We start from the raw sequence: 26,764 nt of genomic DNA, 5'->3' as shown, positions 1-26,764 counted from the left end.
GCTGTCAAGGGGTTTCCTGGTCAGTTTCCCTGATTGCATGGCTTGTAAATAGGGGGGCAGAGAAAGAGGGGCAGTGGGGAAGGGAGAAGAGAAGGGGGAGAAAACAGAGTGAAGGCTGGTGGAGGGAAGAGAGGGGCTGGGGCTGAAGGGCAGAGAGAAGCAAGCAGTGCAGGAGTGGGGGCGGGCGGGCGGGAGGGAGGGAGGCTGTGTGGGGGGCTCCCCTCCTCCCTCTTGCTCGGAAGAAGCAGATGCAGAGCTGTAAACACCGCATGAAGAAGTAGCCCTCCTGTTTCTCACCCCATTTTCAAGCTACAATCTTTTCCTCGGAGTAAGCCCCATTGACAATCATGGAACTTACTTCTGAGTAGGCATGCACAGGCTTGGGCTCAAAGGCTGCCATCCTATGCGCACTTTCCTAGGAGTAAACCCCACTGACAGCAGGCATGGGACGCGCTCCAGGTTCCTGCTCCCCTTTCCTGTCCTTGTGAAGATGAGCAGGAGCAGAGGAGGAGGAAGTCAGAGCCAAGGAGACCAGGCTCAGGGGACGGGACTGCAATGCCCAGGAGCAGCAGGGAGGCAGGCGAGCAGAGCAGCTCCATCAGGCTCCCTGCTCCAGGTGGGAAGGGGGGAGCAGCAGGCTCCCCGTGCACAGTCACCCTCCCCAGCAGCACCACAGCTGCTCTGCAGTGTGCCTGAAACAGCCCTGACCCCAAGTGGCCCCGCAGGTAAGGCGAAGGGTTGATTCAGGAGCTATCTGTTGGGACAAATTTATTGCCCTATAGGTGAGTATCTACGGCACCTTTTATATTTGTTTGGGGTGGGGGGGGTTAATCTTGTGTTTCAATTTTTGTACATTTGTTTTAAAGTTATTGTAGCCCATTCAAGAATTCATGAAATACACTAAATCTTTAAATGAAGTAAAAGAAAGGAATGGACAAGAAAATACCCTAATGAAGAAATTTGAAGTTGATTTTTTTTTTTGTTACTGTCATAGTCTTAAAGGGTTGAGGCTATTGTATGGGGAAGTCATGATGAACTCCTGCACTGACATTTGTCACTACATCAGTGTTGCTAAGTGCCTGGCAGTCTCTCTGTTTTTTGGTCCCAGGAGGCAACAACAATAGAATACGCATCTTTAATATGGTGGATTGCTCTGTATAGCTGAGAGGCTTCATTTGCCCTGGGGGATCCTACATTGTGCAGGCCTAAATCCAACCTGCTTTTCAAGAATAAAATCACCATTGGGATCAGCGGTCCACGTTCCACTGAAGTTAGTGGCAAAACTTTTATTTAACAGTTATGCATTGCTCTCTTAAGTGTTCCAAAAAATGATTACTTATTGAATGAATGAACAACATGCAGATGACACTCTATCATCTCTGCAAAATGAGATAGTGTGGTTTTAAAGAGTGCAATATAATGTCATGGAATGTAGCTATTCCCACTAGAGTTGATAATTTTATGGCCATCATGTCCAAGTATCACACTTACAACTAATTAAATTTGTAGTTGAGAGACATACTGTGCTTTTCCATTGGCCTAAGAGGCACAAGGTTAGAGCTTCTGCTTCCAGAGGAAACAGTGATAACCAGAAGTGACAACCTTCTGCTCTCCCACTGCATTACAAACTCATGGTACTGTGAAAAGGGATATGTATCATCATTACAGAAACACATGCTACTGGGGTAATATTCCAAGGCACCTGTCTGAACCTGATAATTCTTAGGTCCCTTTGCTTTTTCTCATACTCTCCAGTGCCAAAACAGAAGTGCTGCAGGCCTGCAGTCATATTTGGGAGCAGATGGTCAAACCCAGTGTAGTGTCCAAATAGGCTGGTAGGCACACAGTTCTGTGATTTATTTGCAGCTCTGGGTAACAAGCCAAGCATCTCCCTTTACTCACCACCTAGGGACGCATACTCTAGGATGTGTCTTCCCTCTCCCTGAATATACAAATTGCTAATTTTTTAAAATATTCCCAAGTGTGTATTGCATGCTTCCTAGAAACAGAAACACTAGATGGTTTTTTTCCTAGAAATAGTACCATTTGCGCTGTTACTGTTCCTTATAGATTGTAATTTGGTTAAAAAGCTGACTGTACAGAGAAGGAGGCTCCACAACACATTAACATTCTGTTACTATAGATTATAACAGGTCAATCCGAGTTGTTTCAGGGCCCGATCCTGAACGTGGCATGCCAGCTAAGTGCTGGCATGCAGTGTCACAAATGTGCCATAAGGCATGCCTGCAACCCATTCCACCCAGCCTGTGGACAATGGCTGAGAGTCCACTTGGGTCACTGAAGAAAACAGGGCCATACAGCTGTATCACCTCAAATTTATAGTCATTGTGAAGCCTTTGGGATGATGAGGCTGAATGCTGGCATTAACCCATTTTTGTCCAGCTCACAGGTGTACACATTTGTTCCCTGTTGCGTATATGCAATGTTGGAGAGAAATGGCTTAAACATTTCTGTCTTTGCCGGTACTGATACAAGATATGAGTAAGCCCATTGGAGACCAGGAAGTGGTGGAGGAAGCACCTCTCCTGACCAGCCAGGCTCCTGGCTAACCCATGGATACAGCAAATGTTGTGTATCCTGGCTTTGAATACAGGCTGGCTTTGAATACGATTAGGGTCACTGAGTTGATAACATATAGTGCATGTTCATGGACTGCTGAGCCTGGTTGTTTCGCTGAGCACCAACTCAACGTTTCACATGCTGTTGTATAACAGACTATAAGGTGCCTGCTTGTGGCTAATCTTAGGCACTCCTATCCAATTCTATTGAGTCAAGGGAGACAGATACTTCACTCTGCAAGTGAATGTAAGCACAGGCTTGGCCTGCTGTATCTCTTAGCACTAGTCACAGAAGCAAGCAGAAAGTTTGACATTGGTCTTGCCCTTTCCAAGGCTATCACACTCTGCGACCTGAACTGCCTCTGACTCTGCATTCAATCCAGATAATATCTCTGAAATCAAAAGTTGGCAACCCTATTGCTTTGTCAACTGAACAGCACTTTCTCCTTGCTGTACTTCCAGCCTCTCCAGCTGTTAGCCCAAAAGTCTTACTTCAGGGACCATGAGCCAGAAACTGTCCACACCTAACATTGGCTATGGATTACCAAAGCCTCCCAAGTGACCCATCACGTAGCTGTACGGCATTGTGATGTGTCACAATGCCACCTCTGGACATTTGGCGATGAGTTCAGTAGGAAAGAACAATGCTCGTAACCACGGTGGTCCTAAAGTCTAAATGCACTTTCTTCTTTTCCCAGTCTGGTTGTAGTAAAAAGCAAGAGTTCCATATGTTGTAAAGAGGAAAAAAAAATGGGGAAAATTGGCCAACTAGCACCAAATGCCATTGGAGAGGTTAACTGATTGATAGATTGAGGCTACAATTCAGTACACACTTTCTTGGGAGTAACCCACATTCAGAGCCATCCCTAGTAGGGGCAAAATATTGCCATATATTGGTGCTGAAAACATGGGGTCCAGGGTGGCTCCCCCATTGAACTCAATGGAACTTGCTTTTGAGTTGACATGCCTAGGATTGGACTGTAACTTGCACACTGTAAGAGGAGTTCCACCTATGCCAACACCGTTATACTAAATAATAAACTCCCTTCCTGAGATATTTTTATCCTTTCGCATCAAGATCAGACTGGTAGAATGAACAATCCACTTGGATCAGCACTGCCTGGCAATCAAATAAACATCAGTGGTGTATCTGAGGTGGGGCAAGGGGGACAAATCCCCGGGTGCCAGGCTTGGGGGGGCTGGGCCACCATCCACCACCTGCAGCACCACTCCTCGTGCTACTCAGGCACTCTGGGTCTTTCACCCAGGGGCATTCCGAGGGCTAGGGAAGCAGGGGCTGCTTCCCGGACCCTCAGAAGTCCTTGTAAAGGCCTCAGAGGACCAAAAAACATCACTTACAGTTTCATAGAGGAAACTGCAAGTGATGTTTTTAATCCTTAGAAGGCCTACTGAGGGAATGGTGAGGCTTCCTTGGCTCTCAGAATGCCTTCTAAGGGCATAAAAATGTCACTTCCAGTTTCCTTCATGAAATCAGAAGTGATGCTTTTCAGCCCTCCAAGGCCTTTACAAGGTCTCCAGAGATTCAGGGAGCGTGTGCATGGCCTCCCTGGGTCTCCAGAAGGGAGGCAGGGGTTGGCATCCCGCCAGTGGGGGATGGTGACAGCTCAGCCTGTGGGGAGGGGCAGCATCCTGCAGTCATGGCCCCAGATGGTACTGGGGCCAGGATTGCCACTGATAAACATGGGCTGAATACTTGAAGGCCTTAACAGATCCACCAACTCTGAGAACATAGAGAATCAGTTTATGGAATAGTGCCACTCCAAATGTGAGCCTGCTAAACTCAGTCCAGAATATTGCCAAATCATTAACATCATGTGCTGAAATCTGGAAGCTTATTTTTGTTCCAACCCTTTTTAATATTGCTTTAACCACTCCTAATTAATTCAGACTGCAAGAACAGCAGGGTTTGATCTCAGTTGTAGATGTCACAGAGACTTATATTTTCAGTGAGGTGATAATTGGTGTCTGGTTAATTCTATCCATAGAAGCTATGGACTACGTATTAACAAAAAGAAGTCATCCTTACATCCATTACACAGCATGCGGTTTCAGAAATACCTATGTGGCTCTGAGGAGTTGTATTTTTACGCAGAGAACCACAGCACCTAATTGTAGTTAAGTAGGTAAAAGAAAGGAAAAACACAAAAATACTAATGTCTTGCTGTACAAAGGCGGCTTAAACACTTAGAGCCCAATTCTGAGCTCGGTGGCGCCCGTGCGCACTGTCACAAATGTGCCGTAAGGCAAGTCAGCGACAGTTACCACCAGGCTACCTCCCATGCTAGCCCAGGGCCAGCCGGTGCTGGGCTAGTGCTGGGCTAGCGCAGGGCGGGCACCCAGCCTCCGCCGCTTGGCGGTCTCATGGAGTGCCGAGCCGCAGCATGGTAAGTGGGGGTGGGGAGGGGGCAGGGAGGAGGCATACCGGGAAGGGGAGGCCGGTGGGGGGCAGGGAGAGGGCGGGCAGGAGGTGTACCTGGGGAGGGCGTGGGGAGGCAGGTCCGGTGGAGCGTTCGTGTAGGGCTCCGTGCCCTACACAAATGGCTTTACCTTACCACCAACCTTTCGGTAAAGTGAGTAGCCCCATTGCAGGCCTGCTTCCCGAGGCACCTCCCACGGCAGGCTGAGGTGTGCAGGATGCAGCAGCAGCTGTTCTTGGCACCGCTGCAGCCACACGCCCTGGGCAGCTCAGGATTGGGCTGCCCCTCACCACCTGATTTTGTAGTTGAGGATTGCCATACTTGTACTTTGACATTTGGATCTTTTTGACAGTTTTTGTTAGTTTACTACAGCTGCCATGTAATCTACAAGCTATAAACCACTTAGAAAGCTTACACACACTTTAAATTGGATTAGTTCCATTGAAGTTAATAGAAGTAAGCTTTTTAACGTGTTTATGGATTACACTGTGTTTGGGTTGGGGAATCTGAACTCATTTTTACCCATAGAAATGTCCTGGTTTTTTTTTATATCCACTGCCCTGGTCATTTAGTCAAGCTGACCAGTATTTCACTTGTACAACATTGCTTTGCTTATATTTTATTCCCTTTTATGCATGACGAAATACCTCGCATCAAACCATTGTCCACTGGTTTAAGCTAGTGCCCAATGGTTTGATGCAAGAAAATAAAGTTGTACAAGTGAAATATTCTGCTTGACTGTCTGGGAGTGGATATATCTTTGAAATATCCTGGCTTCCTTACAAGAGGTACAGAAATCTGCCACATTTGCATTTCATCTTGAATTAATGGTTGGTCCCAGTAATTTTTGTTTTTGCTTTTAAAAAGGTAACATCTGTTGGTAGTAAGCAGCTTGTTGGCGAGCTCTACCACGAAGACAGGTTGTTGCGAATAACTTTGCCCTAAGCAGAAGGTATCTTTGGGTTTAATTGCAATAAGGAATTTTGGATGTAATATCTTATCATTTTTTAAAAGGAAAAGGACAGCATTTCTGTCTTGTAATGGCACAGAGGGGAAAAGACTAGAACCTTTAGTGCCTGCATCTAGCAGTGTGACAGGCAAATGGGCAATTACAACGGAAAAATGCTAAATGTCAAAAATGGGGGTGACCTCACTGAATTGCAGCTCTTTAAGAACGTCCTTGGCTGGCACATTAAAGTGCAAGTGCTCATGGGAGCGTTTATTCATCCATTCAGAGTGAAAAGAAAGAAAGAATTAAGGGAATCTAAAATATTTACAAATGAAAACTTTACTTGCCGATTGAGCTAACAACAAACAGTCATTTAAAGGAAAAGGTTGTGCCTCCATGAAGTAAAGAAATCATTTTTTGCTCTTTGGCATGTTCAAATGGTAGCAACCTCCTAAAATAAGAATTATTATTACACGCTTCTGTTTGTGAAAAATATTAGAAGTGATTACCCCTATAAAATATTCAGCTCCACTGCCACTTTTCTATAAAAAGCTCTCTTATTTGCTAAGTTTTGATGAAAAGCTACAGTTTGCCTTTCATCCTTTGTACAACAAGGTCGTTAATATTTTCATGACTCTCCTCACACCAGTGCTATGAACATTCACAATTTTTTAAAAGAAAAATGTTGTAATAAATATTGCTTTTAAAAAAGTCCTGTGCTGGAAGATTAGCATATGATTGCCAGAGCTCCACAGCAAACGTGGCGTTCATTTTTCTTTTAATAACAATGTGCAATGGTAATTCAGTTAATCTAGCCTACACACTAAAATGAAAAGCTCCGTTCTCTTGATTCCCAAGAATTAGTGTGTATGGTGGAGTAACAGGCACAAGTCAGAGGTCTTTGAATTATGGCTGCATGAAGGCAAGGTGTTCTTTATAATAGTTCCCCTCCCCGCACTAGAGGATACTACTGTAATGGTTTGTTCCTCTCTACAGCTGGCCCAGAGTATGCAGCACTACCAATGTAGTGTGCAATGGATGCTATTTTTTTACTTGCCTCCTCCAATGCTCCCTGATTCTCAGTGGCTCTACTTGGATCTATGCCAGCTATTTTGCTGGTGTAAATCTGTTAGGTCTAAGGGGGTATGTTGGACCCAGGATGGAGGCCTCATGGATGCTGAGATCCGCCCTCCAGCCCCTACTTCCCTCTATCTGATCCTCGCCCTGGTCTATCCCGGCCGCAACCTTGTCTATTCCAGCAGCCAGTCTGCTGCTTGCCACTGCTGAGATGGGGCTTACCAGTTTCTGTGTCATTAGCAGTGAGCTGCCCACCATCAGAGTAACTTGGGACTGTCTGCCCATGCAATGTGATGGCAGATCATTAGATTTGCCATTGCATGTGAGGATAGGATTGGGCAAGCAGCACCTGAATAACGTTCAATCATATACTGGGGTCTCTTTGACATCCTCCATTATTTTTTTTCTAATTAGGTTCCATCCAACTCAAGCTCTGGGAGCTTGCAGGTGCTGACACTTCTTTGCCTCTAGTAAGTAACATAAACATGAACTTGGTGGATATTTGAAAGCCACAATTGTTCCTTGCAGTGAAAAGGGTCACTCTTTTTAAACACATACTCAACAGCACAGTAGCTGAGTTTGACAGTAACACATCCATTCCATTTTCCAAGGTTGGATCATGCAGTCAGTCAATTTGCTTAATTCACAATTAACTCACAAAGCCATAAGGCAAGTTTGTGCCACACAAGTTTGAGCCCCGTCAACTCCGCTGCCCCAACTGCCGGCAGAGTGGATGTAAGCACCAAGCAGTGCGGGGACATGGGGAGGGTGGCAAGAGGGCATGGGGGGCACTTCTGGGTGGGGAGAGGGCAGAACAGGCCCAGGAGCAGGGTTGGGCTGGCGGAGGCCTCCTTGGCCGAATCCTATCCTCTGTATTGGGCTTCAAAACCCAACACAGGGCTTCTGAAATCTGTGCCAGTAAAACAGCTGGTGCAGACTTGAAAAGCCTCATTGAGCAGGGGAGCTTTACTCAGGGATGACAAATGTCCCTTTGCCCAGACCTTCAGTCTCCTCAGTTCCAGCACAGGATGCGGTGGTAGCTGTTTGGAGCCACTGTTCACGTGCTGGATAAGATTGGACTGTTAAATTGATTGGCTGTACCAGGTCAGGGGTGTGATGTAGAGAACTGGTGGAAACAGTATCAACCGCAAAGAAACTTTGGGCCCAAGCCTATCCAACTTTCCAGCACTGATGCAGCTGTACCAATAGGCAGTAACAGACCTGCCCCTCTACATGCCCCAGAGCAAAGGTTCCCCACACCACACCACTCCTACTCACCCAGCACAACACCAGAAACAACTCTGAAAGCTTTGTGAGGCTTTCCACATGTTCTTAAACAATATTCCAGGAAACTAGAAGTACTGTTTAAGATTGTGTTGGAAGCCTCACAAGGCTTTCCAAGTGGTCTGGAGTGCTGCACAAACATGGTGCTCGGGGTGTTTGCCCCCCTGCCCTCTCTCCAGGCCTGCCGCTACCAATAGGGCCTGTACTACATCCTGTGGGGGGGGCAGTCATGGTGGCCTCCTCAAGGTAAAGGAATGTTTGTTCTCTTACCTTGGAGCTGTATTGTGGTTGCATCAGCACTGGAAAGTTGGACTGCATTGGGCCTTTTGTGACCTTTTTATAACATTTTTCAGTGCTTTCTACTGGGTTTCATTTTTATGAAAATAGTAATCTAAATATTAACTTAGCACATCTGGGTCCATGTAGCATCAAAATCATCATCATCATGACGAATAATGCATGTTTATGTAGTGTATGTGTAAACAACAAGACCTTTGAAAAACGCATGGTTTATATTCAGTGTGTATTGTGGCCAAAGCTTCAGATAAGCTCTTTAACCATCATTGTTGCTTCAAATCAAAATTGCCTCTTAGGGAGAAGATCCTCTTTATAATTGTTGCTGGTCTTTGGTACCTTACACTGCTCCCCAAAGAGAGAGTCATTTAGAAATATTACATTTGCTTTTGTCTAATCTCCACTTCCTTGGAATTGTATGCGCTATGATGATTGTTCTGACCGTTTTTATCAACAGAAACATTATGGGCTAGTTTGGGTGACACTTCAAATGGATGGAAACGATAGTGGATACAAACATCTCCCATAGGAAATACAACAGCAAATAAGGAATTCTGGGACTTGTTCCTGATCTCTCTCTCTCTCTCTCTCTCTCTCTCTCTCTCTCTCTCTCTCAGGACACATATTAAAGTTTCCAATGCAAACACTTTCTTCCTCTCTGTTCCAGAGAAGGTCTGGCCCAAGAATGTCTTGTTTAGAATACTGCTTGTTATCTAATTGGCTCCAGCAAAAGATTTGGATAGCTCATATAAATACAAGAAAAAGGGTTGCATAGACAATCTCAAGAATGATGTACAATTAAGCCACAGTTTGTTCCTCATTGTAATGGGCTTGCAATGAGATTGCCTGGGGTGAAGTGTATGCTTTTCCCTCCAACATGCTTGGATTCTGCTCATATTTCTCCCACACTGTTCCTATTTTCTTATATTACCAGGGAACTCCTGAACCAAACCATATGAAATGACTCCTGCAAAATATATATTTTAGCTATGCCTTTGATAAGGTGGTCTGTTTTTGTCTTGTGCTAATCTGTATTGTGTTAATATGTTCTATAAGCAGCCTTGAAAGCCTTTATTGAAAGGCTTGTGATAAATATTTTAACTGAGAAATAATTTAATTATATGAATTGGTCTCTCATCATCCTTCCCACAATTCTGTAAAGTTAGGCCTGTATTGTTATCCCCATATTACAGAAAGGAGCCTGAGAGATTGTTAAAGCCCCCTATGAATCCATAACTCACTAGAGAAGTGAACCACGGTGTTCTAGCCTCAGAGCTTATTTGCCTAAGGGAGCAAGATAGAATATGCCTTGAAAATTGTAGCAGTCAGATATTATACCATGTAGGAAAGGAATGTGCTTTGAATGTCCTAATTTTTCCTCTTGAAAAATAGGAAAGAAAAACAGTAAAGATATAATCCCAATGAAAATAAACAGATTAGTAAAATGAAGGAAAGGGATACTGTCACTCATCACAACCATATATTACCATGCCTCAGTGGAAACACACAAAGAAAATAAATAGCCTGTAACTCCTTCTGGTCGCACAAGGTTCCCTGATGCAAGACGAACTTTAAGAGAATCACCTTGATTTAGCTTTTGACAAGTTGGCATCTCTGAATTGCGAAAATTGCTTTTCCAACCCTTGTGTAAATCTGACTAATCAACTCAAGCCAAGACAGAACCTGGCTAATTTAAGTCAAGTTTTCCTTGTGAATAAATAATATGCTGAAACCTATTACTTCCACCGGTATTCCAGGCAAGGTTGACGTGAAATACCTCACTGATTCCTCAAGGACTCTACTGTAGAACAGCCAGTATAGCAAATTCTTACTAAATCAAACCTTTAAAAAATTAAACCATATACCGTTGCAATGCCCACAACAAAACTAGAATAGAAACAGCTATATATGAAATATGGAAATGATTTGTATCACATTGCTTCAATCTCTTTAAAAGGAGGGCAGCAGACAAAGGTAAAATCAATCAACCACACACTCAAATTGGTCCAAAGATTCTTGTGGCAAGAAAAGTATAATGTCCAAAACTCTATAGAATAGCAACAAGAACAATTGGTCGCTAGGTCATTGGTATTCTTTTATGCAACAAGCAGTGGATCAGAGAGTTAAAATGAATTATTTTATTTATTTATTTATTTATTTGTTCACATTTTTGTACCGCCCTTCCTCCAAAGAGCTCAGAGCGGTTTACACAGCTGCTCCTCCTCTCCTCCTTGTCCTCACAACAACCCTGTGAGGTAGGTGAGGCTGAGAGAAAGTGACCAGCCCAAGGTCACCCAGGAAGCTTTGTGGCTGAGGGGAGATTTGAACCTGAATCATCCAGGTCTAACTCCACCTCCCAAACCACTACACCATCCTGGCTCTCGATTATGATTCGTTTTTGCATGACTGAAGAAGTTCAACTGAAGTAATTTGTGATAGCATACCTTCCCCTCCCACACACACACACACAAGATAGTGGCAAAAACAGACTCAGAATTAGACATCTGTATTAATAGAAAATCTGCTTGTTTCAATTGGTCACTTGAGTTTAATAAGCTGTCCCAAGTTAAAGCCAAGTCATAGGCTGGTGTCTTCATTGGGGGGGGGGGGGTGCAAGGGTAAATAGAATGCCAGATGCAAAGGAGTGGTAGCAAGTTGCTTGTACGTATTTTATCTTCTGTGTTCTCTGAGGCATCTGGTGGGCTGCTGTGAGATGCAGGAAGTTGGACTAGATGGACCCTGGGCCTGATCCAGCAGGGCTCTTATGTTCTTAATGAAAAAGGGTTCTAAAAGTGAGAGAGCACTGAAAAAACAGAGCACTGAAAGAAGGCTAAATTAGAAACAAAAAAAAATGAAGTGAAAGCATTATTAGATACGAGAGGTAGGGCAGCAAACTATCAGCCTAACCAAAATGCAGTTAACAAAAAATAATGGGATTTGAGGGATTTTCTTTGATACCAAAGGAACTGAATTGTCTTAACTCAGATTACTTTGCTTTTGTGAGTTGTAGAACAGACAGCTCATGACAAAATGATCACGCTGATGTAACAAGTCAGTGGTTTTGGTTATTTCTAGTCTGAAGTGAAAACTAAAGATCCATAGCAGAGAGATAAAGCATTATATTCCCTTTTGTGCACCTATGCCGCCTTTCTTTATCTCTCCTTCTGAAGGTCAATGCTAAAGGAAAAAAATTTGCATTTTGTTTGTATAATTCACCCAAACAGGCTAGTTACTCATCATTAATCCAGATCTCTTTCTCACTCTATTCCCTTATAAAATAATTAGTTATTGATCTAGTTTTGCTGAGAAACTGAGTGCAAAATCCCATCATCAAGCATAAAAAGAAAAAAAAAAGCAAATTTAACAAATCCATTGACAGAATTTTGTTTCATATGTTCATTGCAGCAGGAAGGGGAAGTATGGAAATATGTAGCGGAAGAGTTTTGCAAGTATCTTCCTTCAACCATTCAGACAATTAATGCTAATGGTCAGTTGTGCAGTTTCTACGTAAAGGATCCCCCCACATACACACACACACATTTATGAGGTGATAAAATGCAAGGCTCTGCATGATTATATGTTTGTTTGTTTATTCATTTGTTCATTCATTATACAGTAATAATGAATAATAAATTAGTGCCCGCCAAGTTCTGTTTAATGGCAGGAGAAGCTTGTGTCACTTTCTCATGATATTACTGACCAGTGAACACATGAATGAAGGGTTTCTACATTCTATAACATGAGCCAGAGACATGCAGTTAGGTCCAGGCCAGGGAACGCAACACACTCACTCTCCCCCCTTAAATTCAGTCTCTGAAACACACTCCCCACCCTGGAAGGAAGGAAGGAAGGAAGGAAGCTCAATCTCTTCCCCCCCCCCCAAAAAAAAAAAATTAAAAACAAAACTTACCTCCTTCCCCCACTCGGAGCTGGAGAGATCTCAGTACAGGGCTCCTAAAGCAACTCGAAAACAGCAGCTCCTGGTGTTTTGGAGAGCCAGCCTACTTCACAGGCTCCTTGCTTTTTTCATTTATTTTTTTTTTAATAATGTAAGAGAAGCAATTCTTCCTGCTGCCTCCCCAGAGCTTAATGATGCAGATGTCCGGCAATTTTTTTGATTGGCTAGCCAGCTGCCCCCCCCCTTTTTTTTTTTCCTCTTGGAGCTAACTATGAATACAGCCCTAACTTGCTGGAGGCAAGTCTTCTTAAACCTCCCCAGAGACTGATGACACAGGTATTTTCTTTTTTATTACTGGGCAAATGGAAACAGCTCTTCCTGTTGCTCCTCCTCTCTAGTGTTTTAAGTGCGTAGGTGTTCCTACCTATTTTGTCCCTTGCATGCCACAATAGCAACTGGGATGGTTGGCAGCTTTCCTTATTCCCTCCAAGTCTGTGTGTGTGGCTTTAAACCAGGGCCTTCCAAATCTGGCCCAGGAGCCAGATCCAGAGTTTGGACTAACCCTTCTACCCCACGAGCAGAGCTTCCTGTTCCACCATGTTGCCACATGACTGTTATGTAGATCAGGGAACAGGGACTCTCTGGGAAGTCGCGTCTGCCTGGACATCCTTCTGGGATGCTAGGCAACAGATGAGACTGCCCAGAGCATCCTTGTCCCTTGATCTAAGTGAAAGTCATGCAACGATGAGGCGGAACATTAAGCTCCAGTCCAAACAGGGACTTTTTTGTAACACAGCTGTCGCATGTCTGGAGACCGCTGCTTTAAGCAGACTGAGCTGAGCAGAGAGGAGCAGCTTTGGAAAGGGAAAAGGTACTTTATAAACTTGTTTGGATCCTTTATTTTTCTTGCTGGATTAGGTGAGACTCTGCCTCCCTTGCCTACCCTGACTGCATGTCACTGACATGACCAGGCTTCCTGTAAACGGGAAGACCACAAAGTATATGTTTCTTCTGCAGCATTCTCACTAATTATCTAGAAAGTTAGACGTGAAGAAATGTCACATTTTTGAAAGTGTAGACCAGTGGTTCCCAAATGTTTTCAGCTGGCGGTTCTCTTGACCTACTGGCCCAGTGGCCGTGGTTCCCCATTTGGTCTACAATCCTATACATTGTATAGGGCAGCAGGTTTTTTGCAAGGATGACATGACTCCCCTGGCTGGTTTCTGTGGCTACTGGGGAACCATGGCTCACAGTTCGGGAACCACTGGTGTAGACTTTTGCAGTCAACTTCTGAGACCAAAGACTGCAGGCTCCAGGTTTCCTGGGGTATTAAAATGTTGAATCTCCCCTTAACTCAGTTTTGGGTGCTTCTCTTTGGTCATCTCCATCTTGGCACACTCTCGATGAGACTGAGAACATGATATTTAGAAATCTCCACAATCTCCTTTGCTGCCTCTATTTTCTGATACCAGGGCATGTACGAGTAATTCACTTATTTAGAAAAATTAAGAAAATAATATTTTCTAAAACAATTTTATCACTTAAAATGTGACTCTTACCGTGCATTATGGTCTGAATATCCACTTCTTGTGGATTATTCTTGTTATTTGCTAATACAGAAGAAAGGTGTGGGAGAAGTTTCTTAATTTCAAACACATTTTTTCTCTCCCCTTGGAATTGTTCTGCCCCTAGATTTGTACCACAGTATAACTCTCTTTACTATATTATTGAAAGCATTTCTTTCCTAGTGCCTGTGTAATTCAATGTAGATTTGTCTCAGCCAGGCCTGGTTGAAACTCAGCTGCTGCCTGAGGCAGCTCAGGATTGCCACACTGCCCCCCCCCCACACACAAAAAGGGAGGAATCCCCATGTGCACCCTGCTGTATCCCAAGTGGATAAGGAGAGGGAAGGGAAATAATCCGGCTCGCCCTCTCAGGTCATCAGAGAAGGCCTTTTTACAAGTGCCGCCGCCTAGGGAGGTACGTGGGGCGGCTGCAAGAAATAGGGCCTTCTCAGTAGTGGCACCAACGCTATGGAACTCCCTTCCCCTTGACTTAAGAATGGCTCCCTCTCTTGAGACCTTTCGGCAAGGCCTGAAGACCCTTCTGTTTAAACAGGCCTTCTGAGTTCTTGGCCTTTTAACATCTTTTTAACATCTTTTAATATTTTTTTTACAGGCCTGATTCTTTTATGACTTGCTGCTGCTCTATGCTCTTTTTACCTATTTTTACTCTGACTGCTGTTTTTAGTATGTGTTAATATGTTTTTATTTGTTTTTAAATTGTTTTTAATATGTTGTAAGCCGCCTTGAGTCCCTTCGGGGAGAAAGGCGGGGTAGAAATAAAGTTATTATTATTATTATTATTATTATTATTATTATTATTATTATTATTATTATTATTATTAATCCCCTGCCATCCTCTTTCTTTTCCTTCTGCTGCTGTCCACATCACCTTGTTTATCTGCATGGGTCTTCATGAACTTGAACTTCATTTGAAACAATCTGTGCTGAGGATGAACACTGTGTTGCGGGAGGGTAAGAAAAAGGAAAGGGGGTGAGCTCTACTTTCCACCTCCATCTTCTTGCCCACTTTAGCTGCTTTCCTAAGCAGCCTGGTAGGCAGGGCGAAGAGGTAGCTGCAGAAGGGGCTATGGGACATATAGTTTTCCAAGTTATCCAAAGTGCAAACTGTTAGGCACACTGTGGAAATGACATGTATAGGGTCCCTAATGTATGTATTTATTCATTTAAAATATTTATCTCCTGCCTTAAAAGTGGGAAACTAACAGCAAAGATTAAAATAAAAGGATTAAAGCCCTACTGCTGCAGCATTCAAGATGTCAGGGAAGTGCACTGTTGATAGAAAAGGATCATGTAGGAATGAAGGGTAAGAAATAGAACTGCTGTAAAGTGGAAGGAAAGAGGCAAGAAGCAGAAATGCTGTGGGAGGAGGAAGGAACTGAAGAGCAGAGAATATGGGACTTGAACATTCCACATATGTGTCTGAAGAGGGATGTGTGAGCCCCAGCACTGTATTTAAATCACTTTTTTTTCCTAATAGTTTAGGGATGGGACAGAAGAGCTAAAATGGCTATTACACATTTTCACTTTTGTCCCCATAGGCCCATAATATATGCCAAATCCGAAGATCTCTTTCTTTGCTGCTCTCTAAGGGAACATTATTTCTGGGAACAACAAAAATTGGGTCAACACTTACTCCTGGCATACAGAGGCCTAAGATGTAAAATACTACACACATTCCCCAGCCGCCATGCACAGGGGGATTCCTCATTTACATTTTTCATCTCAACTATTCATTGCACAGCGCTCGATAAAGAATTGCCCGGTGCAGGCACATCTTTTAATTACATCTCTGAAAACAAATACCCTGGGATGCAGTCTTAAAGCAGTTTCCTTGAAAGTAGTCCCGTTGAATTTGAGAAGATTACCCAAGATCTAATGCCAGTTGAAACATGTGTAAAAAAAAGTGTTCTTTTGTCATTTTCGCTCCTGGTTATCTTTTATATCAGGCTTGTTAAAAGGGTGGGGAATACAGGGAAATAAGGAGAGTCAGCATAGTATAATTCCTGTAGTGACTGAAAAATATGACTTCCAAACCCTATCAGCTGTGAGATACATAAAGGGAATATTTTGTGCAAACTGGCTGGGCAGCCCAATCCTAACCTGCGCTGGAACAGGCAGGCCACATGGCCTATGCTGTATCCAGCACGTGTTAGGACGTGGCTGCTGCACAACTCGGAGTAATGAGATATTTAACCCCTTACCCTGAGTAATGCCTCAGTCACCCCATGGGGTTACTTGAATTTGTGCCAATGGAATCAGTGTAACACCAGGCTGGGAGGGGGTTAAGATTTGGCCTGAGTCACTGAGGCCGGTTCTACCCCTTCCCAGGCTCAGCCTGCACACTGGCCTAAAACACCCCAGTCCGCTGTCCTTCCACCCTCTCCAACCCCCCATGCCGGCTGCCCTTGGCCGGTGTGAACTTGCCCTGCCAGGTTGGAATCTTGTGCCGGCCCAGCCTCCTTCTGAGTAGTCGTGAATGTGCTTCATGGTGGTGGGTAACCACATAGCCTGGAAGAATAAGTATAAAATATTTTATTTCTATAGGCTGCCTGGACATCAATAGGTCTCCTCAGACCCGTGGTAGGTCTTTTGCTGGCATAAATCCATCAAGAGTCAGGGGATGGGTCTGAGCTGTGAAAGGATGCAGCAAGTGTTGCCGCCACTGACAAGGTCCTCCCTCATCCACCCCCGAACTGCCCCAAACCATCCACGCCTGCCCCTGCCTGGCACCTCACCTGCTCACTTTCGTGCAGCCTGGGTGGGCCATTGGCAGGGGCACATTGCCTCTGGCCATTTGCGCCAGCAGTTCCAATGGCAGCATGCTTTTCACGCCACCAAAACTGTACTGATGGCAACAGATCACAATATCCACTGCTGTAGACCCAGGGTAAGATCGGACCATTAGTCTATTTAAAAATTACATATCTCATATGAATTTTTAAAGCCACCAGATGCAGTAGTTAAAAATAAATTTCATTTTCTTTTAAAGTAAAAAAAAAAAAAAGGTAGACAGAAGTGTGAAGGGTAAGCTTGAAATATTGTGTGCATAGGGATTTGCTTCTTTTGCCTTGAAATACCAACAAACAAACAAGGGTAAAATGCGCTGCTTGCAATATGGAAGAATACATTAAGAATACTGAATTTCTTTTCACTCCAGTTATTTTAGGTTCTCAGCAGGACCCTTTTAAGGCACAAGCGTAACAATCAAAACTGGATTAGCTATACAGGCTATGTACATAACTGGTTTCATCTCTTCTCAGTGAGCAGCTCTAAGGGGAGTTTGACAGCATTGTGATTGACGGAATCCCTAATAATTTACTCTTACCTAAGTCAAACAACAGCTTCACTCCAAACACTTCTGCACAACCTCAACATCTTGCAGTTTTCACAGCTTTCTGAGCATCATCATTCCCCTCCCTGCACTCCCCGTAACGTAAATAAAATTGTTTCCAGGACCCAACAGCTGGCACTTGAAGGAATGAACAGGAAGACAATGTGTTCACAGGATTACAGAACAGGCTGAGAGGGAGAATTTATGCATAGCTTTATAAGCTTAGTGAGCCAGAAAATAGATTGGGGTGCACAGAGGAAATAATATGTCAGTCAAAGCTAAGTTTACAGACATAAGCCTCCATGACGGAAGAGCAGCCATGGGCTCTTGTCACCCTTGTAACTTCAACTCTTACCTCTGAGTTTGGGGTGAAATGTGGAACAGGTGTTTCTGAGAGATCTTCCTCTCCAGTGGCTTTGGCATGTCCCTGGCTAGAACCCAGAAACTGTGCGGGCAACTGGAAAGCACAAGCAATAATGGAGTGTAGTCAAGGAAGACTCAGAGAGAGACAGCGAGAGATTCTTCCATCAGCCACGTAGACATTACAGCTATTTCATTAAATGTCTGGCTTCTGAGTTCCCTGCAATTGTACACCTTCCTGTTATTACAGTGAGCTCCTGTTGACAGCACAGTGGTACTGAATCACTAGATCCCTCTCCTGTAACATTTATGTATGACTGGAACGTTACAAGCTTTCACTGTATCATCAGATCATACATACAGTGAGCTCTGCCTTGAGACTGCAATCATGTCCTCTTAGTCTTTCAGCATGATTAAAAAGGTCGCCTGCCAGTGCCCTTCTCCATGTAGTGTGATTTGTAACCAGTGAGCTTCTTTTGACAGTGACTGAGCAGACACATTTACCAGCAGAATGATGACACAAAGACTTATTGGTAATGCTAGGCAAATTTCCTCCCAGGCAGTCATACTACCATTCTAACTACTACCTTTGGAAGAATGCCTGTTATGACTGTGACATGCGGCAATTAAGGGGACTGCTCAGTTGCATTTAGAGTTTCTATTTTATTATTTTACTTGAAGCATATTTTAGTTCTGCTGGTGGAAATATGACTTGGAGAGTAAAAGAGAAAGGAAAGAAAAGTAAAGCAACCCAAAATGAAAATGTAACGAGAGGTCAATTTTCTCATCTTTGTCACATGGAGGATTAACAGATCACTGCAACCTATCAAAGCACCAAAGTACAGAGCTGGAAACAAAATATTAATCCAGACTCCTGCAAGGGAATAGATTTCCCCATAGCTGAATAGGTGCCTTGCTGTGGTTCTAACAACAAAATGAAGGATTTCTAGTGACCTGTGACTTTAATAGCTACAGAGATATATTTTGACCCTTGTCTACAGTACATTGCTATTGTGCCTCACCACTGTTAGCCAGGTCTTAGACCTGAAATATTGGAGATACTTGGCAGATACTTGGTCCACCCCGGACAGAGATGGTAACTGCAGGGGTATCAGGCAACATATATGACACACCAGCTGCCATCCTAGCCACACTTTCCTGAGAGTAAGATCCATTGACTATAATGGGACGTAGACAGGCATAGGATTGTGCTCGCCATCACTTAAACATATAAGGAACACCATCAGTTAATGGTTAATACGACAAGGCCTTATACCACCTAGGTCAGCCATTTTTCTTTGACTGAACATCAAAAAGCCTCGGCTCTTTGCCAATACTCATCTCACCTCACCCAACCTTTGCCTGTGCCTATCTCTTGCTTCACATAAGCCACAATGAGTCAGCACAACCTGGGGCTGCCAATATGCCCTCACCCATTTAGGTTCATGTGGCTTTGGACCATTAATGTTACCATGGTGCCAAAAAGAAAAGCAGTGTTGCTGCAGCTTCCAGACTGCTGGAGTAATATGAGTTCTGGATCTTAGATTCAGAATGTATTCCCAGCATATTTTCACAAATCCCTTCTGGCATAAACTTCTGGCAGAGGCCCTACTTAGCACACCACCTTGACTCTGCAGAGGAGAGGAGGGGACTCTAGTACAGGCATCTCTTTTGTTACACATGTTTAATTTGGACATTTTTGGAATATCATGCTTATTTAATTAATACCAAAACCTGATTCAGTGCCCAATCCTATCCAACTTTCCAGCACTGGTGCAACCACAACGCTGCTCCAGGATAATGGAACAAACATTCCCTTACCTTAAGGAGGTCTCTGTGTCTACTTCCCTATCACAGGATGCACTGCATGCCCCATTGGCACAGCTGCACCAGCACTGGAAAATTGGATAGGATCGGTCCCTTATGCAGGCAATTTTTTGAAATAACATAAAAACATAAGGAGAGCCCCGCTGGATCAAGCCAAAGGCCCATCTAGTCCAGCTTCCTATATCTCACAGTGGCCCACCAAGTGCTTCAGGGAGCACACAAGATAACAAGACACAACCTGCGTCCTGGTGCCCTCCCCTGTATTTGCATTCTGAAGTAGTCTACTTCTAAAATCAGGAGCTTGCACATACCTACCATGACTTGTAACCCATAATGGACATTTCCTCCATAAATTTGTCTAATCCCCTCTCACCACTTCCTGTGGCAGGGAGTTCCACAGACTGATTACATAGTGGGTGAAGAAATTTTTTTTTTGTCTGTCCTTGAGTGATGCCCAACACTCAATTTTAGTGGATGTCCCGTGGTTCTGGTGTAATGTGAGAGAGTAAAGAGCATCTCTCTATTCACTCTATCTATCCCCTGCATAATTTTGTATGTCTCAATCATGCCCCCCCTCAGGCACCTGTCTTCTAGACCAGGGGTGTCCAGACATTTTGGCAGGAGGGCCACATCATCTCTCTGACACTGTGTCTGGGGTCAAGGAAAAAAAGAACTACTTTACATTTTAAATTTGAATAAATTTACATAAATGAATATATTTGAGATGGAACTTACATGAATGAATGAAGGCCTTGCAGTAGCACAAGGCCTATAAAAGGCCTTGCACAAAGCAAGGTCAGCCTTTCCTTTGCTGCCGCTGCTACATCACAGACATGAAACAGCAAGTAGTGGAGGGAGCCCTCATCCCACAGCTCAGATGAGAGGTCGAACAGTCATCCTCACACTGAGAGCAGTTGCATTGGACCAGCACTGGCTCCAGGAAGTCTCTGGAGGACCAGAGGCTCATTGGAGACTGGGGGCTCTCTGCGGGCCAGATTGGGAGCCCTTGAAAGCCGCAAGTGGCCCTTGGGCCAGGGTTTGGGCACCCCTGTTTTAGACTGAAGAGCCCCAAATGCTGTAGCCTTTCCTCATAATGAAGGTGCCCCAGCCCAGTAATCATTTTAGTTGCTCTTTTTTGCACCTTTTCCATTTCCACAATATCCTTTTGGATATGTGGTGACCAGAACTGGACACAATACTCCAGATGTGGCCCTACCATCAATTTGTACTACAGAATGTGGTACAGGTTGAGACTAATTATTCACATGGGTTACGTTCCAAGCACTCATAAAGGTACACTGGATTTAAAAAACCGCACTATGGCAAATCAATTTAAAAAACAAAGTTTCTTTGCTCCAGTGATTGAAAAACAGCCTTGCTGACCTTTGTGATGTAAAATAAGAGTCATTAGGAAGACAATCCATCAGCACTTCACTCAGCCCCTCCCTTCACCAATACAAAATGATCACCTTTCTTTCACGTGCTGGGGGAAGGGAGGGATCAGAAGGAGAGAGAAGGATTGATGGATTGCTAGCCTGCTACCCTCTCTCTCTCTCTCTCTCTCTCTCAAGGAGGCTGTTGTTAAAGGACTGTTCAGTTTTTAAAACTGATTTTAAAGGGATGCATTTTTCCCCTTCTCCAGGGATCAGCACATTCTTTTTCATTTGCAGGGGCCATTCCTGTTGAGTCAAATCCATGTATAAATAGGCTGGACCTGTATTATGTGTTTTTATTCCAAATTAATATTTTAAGCCATTTGAAAGCATTTTTATCATGTGTATCAGTGTCATATAAGTGGTATGTATGTGTTTTATGCCTGTGACTGTCAGCAGACATAGCCACAGGAATAAAACACACACACCCAAAGAGCACAACTACATAGTCAACTACTTGAATTAAACTTACTGAAGCCCTTTAAGATTTGCATGCTACTTGAATGAACTGCAACAATGAACCTAATGCTGCCAACACAAACAAATTAAAATGTTGCCAGATTAAAACATTGAGAAGATAGCAACTTGAACCAACCGAATTGAACACAGCATTGAATTGCTATGGAAACAAATGGGTTTTAAAGTGCAGGGAAAAAAACAGCAAGGAATCATAAAGCATGTGCTTACTTGTGAGTGAATGCAAACATGGAGCTCAGTTTCACATTCCATAGGGTTCAATACATTTATCAGTTTGGAGGGAGGCACTTCCTTCTCAAGTGTTAGGGGCCTGCATTCATCAGATCAGGACCATTCTGGTGGTGTTACATTCCTCCTAGCCTGCCCTTTCCAATGGACCAAGGCACAGTCATCTACTCATATACACTGTGGCTCAGTTTCACATTCCATAAGGCTCCATGCATTTGCCTTGGCAGCTTCTGAGCATGCTCAGAAGACTCTACAGCTAGGTACATAAGAACATAAGAACATAAGACCCTTTTTCTACATAAGAACATAAGATAACACAGCTCCAAGGAACACAGTCAGAAGTATTCAGGACAATGCACAGACACTCTGCAGCCACTTTAATAGGTGCATGTCGGTGTTATTTTGTTAATTGAGCAGGATACCATGTTTTATCATTTTATAAGTCCAATTTTACATTATAGTGGTGTTATTTTGTTTTTTACCATTTTAGACTGCCCCTAGTTATATGACTTTCCCCCTAACTGTTACCATTTGCATATGTGTATGGTAAAAAGTATTTTTAATTTACATGTTTTTGAGATATGTGCTGCTTTTCAAAAATATAACCGCCATGTAAAACATGAGGTGTCTGTATAGCCTTAAGCAGTAGAAGCACTAGAAGAGAGGTCTTCTAACCTTCTGCTACAAAGGTAAGGATAGGGAATGGGTCTAGAATGTCACACTGTGCTTTGGAGGCAGAGGCAGTGAGAGGTGCACTGCTTCTACCAGGTGCAAAACGCAGCACAATATGAAAGGCCCTCTCCTTGCCTCTCTGGAAGAACTTGAGTGACCACAGAGTATAGTAAGCCAGGCCAAAATGTTTGGCTCCTGATGATCCTACTCTTGATGGTCTTTTTGACCTTTGAAGATAACCTACTTGGATTCACTTCCTCTAAAGCCTCACCTGTTTGTTTAGTCATGTTCTCATTATTGAGCTAGGCCAGGGGTGCCCAAACCCCGGCCCGGGGGCCACTTGCTGCCCTCAAGGACTCCCAGTTCAGCCCACAGGGAGCCCTCAGTCTCCAATGAGACTCTGGCCCTCCAGAGACTTGCTGGAGCCCATGCTGGCCCGGTGCAACTGCTCTCAGCATGAGGGCAACAGTTCGACCTCTTGAGTGAGCTGTTGGATGAGGGCTCCCTCCAAGGCTTGTTGTTTCATGTCTGTGATGCAGCAGTGGCAGTGAAGGAAAGGCTGGCCTTGCTTTTTGCAAGGACTTTTATAGGCCTTGAGCTATTGCCTGGTAATAAGTTCCATCTCCAATATATTCATCTATGTAAATTTTTTCAAATTTGAAATGTAAATTAATTATTTCTTTTCCTGGCCCCCGACACAGTGTCAGAGAGATGATGTGGCCCTCCTGCCAAAAAGTTTGGCCACCCCTGAGCTAGGCAAACACTTGGCATGTCTGTTGTGCTTGTGTGTACATGCATTGTTCAATAATATGAATAAATGCCCGAACCCATTTGTTGTACAAAAGAAAAGTGCAGCAAATATTCTAGTCACTTTGCCATTGCTGGAAGACAACTGAAGTGGGGAGGGAGTAAGCTCTGATCAACCAATTTTCCAGGCAACTGTCATCTTAACAGCCTACTGGGATCACTGTATTTATATACTTTTGGCAGGTTAATGCAAGCCATTTACACCTGGCAACAACCTCAGTCCTTAGCAATAATGTGTTCGCATCTACACCACTGGGTGTCATTTTTGTCTATAGTAACACCCAGTCTAAATCGAATATCAGGCAACAGAAACCTTTAGCAAAAGCATGTCAGACCTTTTCTTTTAAAAAAAAGTGTGTCAGACTATTTCCCCCAAAAAGAATTTTGTCTTCCCAACAGTCTTAATTTATTCCTTTGCAATGCTGAATACAAATTTAGCCCATTTATTTCCTAGTGCAAAATTACCGCTCTGAGCAACAGGGAGGATTCCTTTGTTGTGGTTAATTTCTCTATTTGTGCTGTACTTTGAGGCAGAAAAATGGACCTCAGACCTCCTCAACAGTAATTTAAATACAAACTTAATATATGACTGTGTCCAAACACTGAGTTTTAAACATCTGCTGTATAGCAGAACAACTTTATTATCATATAAAAATGTACTGTTCTTTATTATTATTTTAAAATGCATACTGTAATATACTGACCAATTTGATGATGATGGTGTCCTAGCAGTGATTGGCTGAAATGTCTTACAGCACAATCCTATCCACACTTTCCTGGGAGTAAGCCCCATTGGCTCCAATGGGACTTACTTCTGAGTAGACATGCATAGGATTGGGCTGTTAGGCTGCAATCCTTCCCACACTTACCTGGGAGTAAGCTTCATTGACTACAATGGGACTTATTTCTGAGTAGACATGCATAGGATTGGGCTCTTATTGAGGAGCAAGGCAGGCAGAAGTCTGGGAAGTCAGGGAAAGACACCAGGACAGCAGGGCTTGGGGCAACAGTTCCAGACCTTACCCAATCACAGAGCCCTGCAGTCACGGAGCACTGTCATGGCTGCACCATTGCCTGACTCTCCTGGATGCCACCATCTTGAATTGTGTGGGAGGTGGAAATACGGAGGGGAAGGGTAAGCCAGAGTGTGGTTGAGGTCCAGGAGGGGGATGGGAATGGTGGCAGAGGCTGCCACCGCATCCTATCCCCTCTCCCAAGCCTTGGAGCCTGGCACAGGTCTCTTCGGTTCTGTACCAGCTAAGTAGTTGGTATGGATCTGAGTAGACCCATTGGGGCCGCTGGAGCTCTACAGTAAGATGTTCCCTTACCCCAATAAGGCATCCAGCTGCTGCTGTGGTCCTGCAGGATATAGCAGTGTCCGTTTCTGTACTGCTATACCACGTGCCTAATTCTAAGCATAGAATTAGGCCCTATATCTATATGTGTCGCTCTCATATCAGATTATCATTCTATATACATTATGTCTCACTAGTTGGATTTCATTGAGTAAAATAAAAGGAGAAACATGTTTCAATATTGGAATGATGAAAATGTTACGTATTTTCTGACAGTGTGCATTGAATTGTTTTCTTGTTTTAGGTGAGAAGTCTGGGCAGCAGCAGAATTCTAAGAACACCAAAGTAAGATTTTATGTATACTTTTTTTTTCTTGGTGTTGAAGAAGAAAAATGCTTAATTTCTAAGTGGGACTTGTCAGATGGTATATTAAATAGAAATCTAGAACTTGAATTGAAGGAAGAAGAAAAAAAGATGCACCCTGCATTTCAGTGTTTTCCTTTATAATATAATATCTGGAAAAATAATGTTTGCAAGAAATATTTTCGCAATTACAGAATGACTAGTGCCCACTCTGCACCATTTCACAACTGCCCAAAAACACACTGCAGGCACCCAGCTATAAATCGACCTCACAGATAAGTCGAGGCCAGGTTTTGAGCCAACAATCATGGAATTTTCTATTACCCTCCGATAAGTCAGGGGTTAAACTTAGGGGGGGGGGGGTGTCTGACTATAGTTTTGTCTGATTTTACCCGAGGCCAGATCCTGAAAAAATGACCTTCCAATAATTGTTACCTAAAAACTGCAGTTTCTAACTTATTAAAAATACAATAAAAGATCATAAAATGCATTTTTGACATTAACTTTTAAAATTCTGGTCTTCCCAACATTTGTGTAAACGCTGTCAGAGTAAGTGCCTGTAAACAGCATACCAATGGAACCATCAATCAAATCCTTCTTTAAGGTGCCTGGTGTGTTAAGCCACAGGCTCTGCATAGAACATGCAACATAAAACATGTAATTGGGAGTGTGCAATTCAGTTCACAGCAGGGAGACAAGCAACAAGGACTGAGCTGCGCCCAGTTGTAACCCTACTGAGTCAGAAGCAGACCCACTGCTTTCCATGGGTGTTATTCTTAAGTAACGGTGCATTGCAGCCTGGGACTTCGTTTCAGATGGAAATGAGGATCACATCCTCGGTTTTTAAAAACCAGACCCCTAAACTGGGGGAGGGGGGTGGTAAATTCTTTGCAAATGACTTGCCAGGAATGTTCAGAGCCAGCAGCAAAAGAAAAGGAGGCATTTCCCTTCTTCTCCAAACTGGAAGGGAGACAAAGGAGCTTCTGGGAATTGTGGGGGGGCTTTGTGGGAGTATGTGCTGCATTCCATAGCAGCAGCCCATACAGGCTACAATCCCCAGAAACACCTTCACTTCTCTTCCTGTCTGGAGACGAGGTTAAAATGGCTGCCTCTGAATACCGTAATTACTGGTAAAAATTCTCCTTTTTCTTCACCTGCTTCCTGCTTCTCAGCCCATTTCCAGCCCCCCCTTCACCAGAAGGCTTCTGAGCCTCCATAAGCTTCCCAGAAGCTCCCAGAGGATCCTGCTCCATTCATTGCATTGACCCTGGTATAAGTCGACCCAGGATCTCAGGCTCAATTTTTTTTAGGCATAAATTTTTTGACCTATAGGCGAGTATAAATGGTGCATCTTGCATGCTATGCCTCACTGGCAGCCCAATCCTATCCACATTTTCCTGGGAGTAAGCTCCATTGACTCTAATGGGACTTACTTCTGAGTAGACATGCATAGGATTGGGCTGTAAGTTTTTACACTTGCACTGCAGTTCATTTGCAGAGTAGGCACTGGTGTTAAGGGGAAGCCTTCATGGTCATGTACAGAATCCAGTATGTTAACATCAAACTTACTCATAATGAGAATACAGCTACCTAGGCCAAATGTCATTCTATAATAATTACTGACATGGTTACATAGAAAAATGTGACAGTTTTCTTCTGGAATGTTCTATTTCAACAAGGAAATCTGCAGACCAAGGTTATATAGAATTTCCGTATAGTCTTTTGGTAATAAATGTGTTGTTGGTTATAATCAGGGTCTGTATTTTGTTATGAAAAACCCTGCAATGATTGTTGCTTATGTATTTATTTAGCGTTATTGATGTGGTTATGTAATAAGGAAAAGATAGTCCCTATCTTGAACAGCTT

General features: G+C 43.5%; 1 protein-coding gene across 1 annotated transcript in view; it reads left to right on the top strand.

Annotated features, from left to right (window-relative positions):
* Positions 1-26,764, top strand: part of PTPRD (protein tyrosine phosphatase receptor type D) — a 791,067-nt gene that overhangs the window by 204,847 nt on the left and 559,456 nt on the right. Inside the window, exon 3 of the mRNA XM_066616307.1 lies at positions 24,840-24,880. The gene's annotated coding sequence lies outside the window, so the exon portion shown is untranslated. The remainder of the gene's footprint in view (positions 1-24,839; positions 24,881-26,764) is intronic.

Source organism: Tiliqua scincoides, chromosome 2 (genome assembly GCF_035046505.1).
Source record: "Tiliqua scincoides isolate rTilSci1 chromosome 2, rTilSci1.hap2, whole genome shotgun sequence".
Lineage (NCBI taxonomy): Eukaryota > Metazoa > Chordata > Lepidosauria > Squamata > Scincidae > Tiliqua > Tiliqua scincoides.
This window is presented reverse-complemented; position numbering and strand designations above follow the sequence as displayed.